Source organism: Camellia sinensis, unplaced genomic scaffold (assembly GCF_055761805.1).
Source record: "Camellia sinensis isolate YWXY unplaced genomic scaffold, ASM5576180v1 Unanchor119, whole genome shotgun sequence".
Lineage (NCBI taxonomy): Eukaryota > Viridiplantae > Streptophyta > Magnoliopsida > Ericales > Theaceae > Camellia > Camellia sinensis.
In genome coordinates, this window is record NW_028128997.1 from 61806 (window position 1) to 65000 (window position 3195).

A 3195-nucleotide genomic window follows, 5' to 3' on the forward strand; every position below is an offset into this window, starting at 1 on the left:
CGGGCAACGCGGTGCATTGGCATGCTGGGCAGCGCGGTGGCAAGGCATGGGGGCCGAGGCCGTGGCATGGCATGTTGGGCAACGCCGTGGCAAGACATGCGGGCCGAGGCCGTGGCATGGCATGCGGGCCGAGGCCGTGGCACGACATGTTGGCCAAGGCTAAGGCATGGCACGCCGGGCAACGCGGTGGCATGGCATGCTGGGCAACGCGGTGGCAAGGCATGCGGGCCGAGGCCGTGGCATGGCATGTTGGGCAACGCCGTAGAAGGGCATGCGGGCCGAGGCCGTGGCATGGCATGCGGGCCGAGGCCGTGGCATGGCATGTTGGGCGACGCCGTAGCAAGGCATGCGGGCCGAGGCCGTGGCATGTCATGCGGGCCGAGGCCGTGGCATGGCATGCGGGCCGAGGCCGTGGCATGGCATGTTGGCCGAGGCCGTGGCAAGGCATGCGGGCCGAGGCCGTGGCATGGCATGTTTGGCAACGCCGTGGCAAGACATGCGGGCCGTGGCATGGCATGGCATGCGGGCCGAGGCCGTGGCACGACATGTTGGCCAAGGCTAAGGCATGGCACGCCGGGCAACGCGGTGGCATGGCACGCCGGGCAACGCGGTGGCAAGGCATGCGGGCCGGGGCCGTGGCATGGCATGTTGGGCGACGCCGTAGCAAGGCATGCGGTCCGAGGCCGTGGCATGTCATGCGGGCCGAGGCCATGGCATGGCATGCGGGCCGAGGCCGTGGCATGGCATGTTGGGCGACGCCGTAGCAAGGCATGCGGGCCGAGGCCGTGGCATGTCATGCGAGCCGAGGCCGTGGCATGGCATGCGGGCCGAGGCCGTGGCATGGCAAGTTGGGCGACGTCGTGGCAAGGCATGCGGGCCGAGGCCGTGGCATGTCACGCGGGCCGAGGCCGTGGCATGGCATGCGGGCAGAGGCCGTGGCATGGCATGTTGGGCGACGCCGTCGCAAGGCATGCGGGCCGAGGCCGTGGCATGGCATGCGGGCCGAGGCCGTGGCATGGCATGTTGGGCGACGCCGTAGCAAGGCATGCGGGCCGAGGCCGTGGCATGTCATGGCATGTTGGGCGACGCCGTAGCAAGGCATGCGGGCCGAGGCCGTGGCATGGCATGTTTGGCAACGCCGTGGCAAGACATGAGGGCCGTGGCATGGCATGGCATGCGGGCCGAGGCCGTGGCACGACATGTTGGCCAAGGCTAAGGCATGGCACGCCGGGCAACGCGGTGGCATGGCATGCGGGCCGGGGCCGTGGCATGGCATGTTGGCCAACGTCGTAGCAAGGCATGCGGGCCGAGGCCGAGGCCGTGGCACGGCATGCGGGCCGAGGCTGTGGCATGGCATGTTGGGCGACGCCGTAGCAAGGCATGCGGTCCGAGGCCGTGGCATGTCATGCGGGCCGAGGCCGTGGCATGGCATGCGGGCCGAGGCCGTGGCATGGCATGTTGGGCGACGCCGTAGCAAGGCATGCGGGCCGAGGCCGTGCCGTGGCATGCGGGCCGAGGCCGTGGCATGGCATGTTGGGCGACGCCGTAGCAAAGCATGCGGTCCGAGGCCGTGGCCTGTCATGCGGGCCGAGGCCGTGGCATGGCATGCGGGCCGAGGCCGTGGCATGGCATGCGGGCCGAGGCCGTGGCATGGCATGCGGGCCGAGGCCGTGGCATGGCATGTTGGGCGACGCCGTAGCATGGCATGCGGGCCGAGGCCGTGGCATGTCATGCGCGCCGAGGCCGTGGCATGGCATGCGGGCCGAGGCCGTGGCATGGCAAGTTGGGCGACGTCGTGGCAAGGCATGCGGGCCGAGGCCGTGGCATGGCATGCGGGCCGAGGCCGTGGCAAGGCATGTTGGGCGACGCCGTAGCAAGGCATGCGGGCCGAGGCCGTGGCATGTCATGCGGGCCGAGGCCGTGGCATGGCATGCGGGCCGAGGCCGTGGCATGGCATGTTGGGCGACGCCGTAGCAAGGCATGCGGTCCGAGGCCGTGGCATGTCATGCGGGCCGAGGCCGTGGCATGGCATGCGGGCCGAGGCCGTGGCATGGCATGCGGGCCGAGGCCGTGGCATGGCATGTTGGGCGACGCCGTAGCAAGGCATGCGGGCCGAGGCCGTGCCGTGGCGTGCGGGCCGAGGCCGTGGCATGGCATGTTGGGCGACGCCGTAGCAAGGCATGCGGTCCGAGGCCGTGGCATGTCATGCGGGCCGAGGCCGTGGCATGGCATGCGGGCCGAGGCCGTGGCATGGCATGTTGGGCGACGCAGTAGCAAGGCATGCGGGCCGAGGCCGTGCCGTGGCATGCGGGCCGAGGCCGTGGCATGGCATGTTGGGCGACGCCGTAGCAAGGCATGCGGTCCGAGGCCGTGGCATGTCATGCGGGCCGAGGCCGTGGCATGGCATGCGGGCCGAGGCCGTGGCATGGCATGTTGGGCGACGCCGTAGCAAGGCATGCGGGCCGAGGCCGTGGCATGTCATGCGGGCCGAGGCCGTGGCATGGCATGCGGGCCGAGGCCGTGGCATGGCAAGTTGGGCGGCGTCGTGGCAAGGCATGCTGGCCGAGGCCGTGGCATGTCATGCGGGCCGAGGCCGTGGCATGGCATGCGGGCCGAGGCCGTGGCAAGGCATGTTGGGCGACGCCGTAGCAAGGCATGCGGGCCGAGGCCGTGGCATGTCATGCGGGCCGAGGCCGTGGCACGTCATGCGGGCCGAGGCCGTGGCATGGCATGTTTGGCCACGCCGTGGCAAGACATGCGGGCCATGGCATGGCATGGCATGCGGGCCGAGGCCGTGGCTCGACATGTTGGCCAAGGCTAAGGCATGGCACGCCGGGCAACGCGGTGGCATGGCATGCTGGGCAACGCGGTGGCAAGGCATGCGGGCCGAGGCCGTGGCATGGCATGTTGGGCAACGCCGCAGCAAGGCATGCGGGCCGAGGCCGTGGCATGGCATGCGGGCCGAGGCCGTGGCATGGCATGCGGGCCGAGGCCGTGGCATGGCATGTTGGGCGACGCCGTAGCAAGGCATGCGGTCCGAGGCCGTGGCATGTCATGCGGGCCGAGGCCGTGGCATGGCATGCGGGCCGAGGCCGTGGCATGGCATGTTGGGCGACGCCGTAGCAAGGCATGCGGGCCGAGGCCGTGCCGTGGCATGCGGGCCGAGGCCGTGGCATGGCATGTTGGGCGACGCCG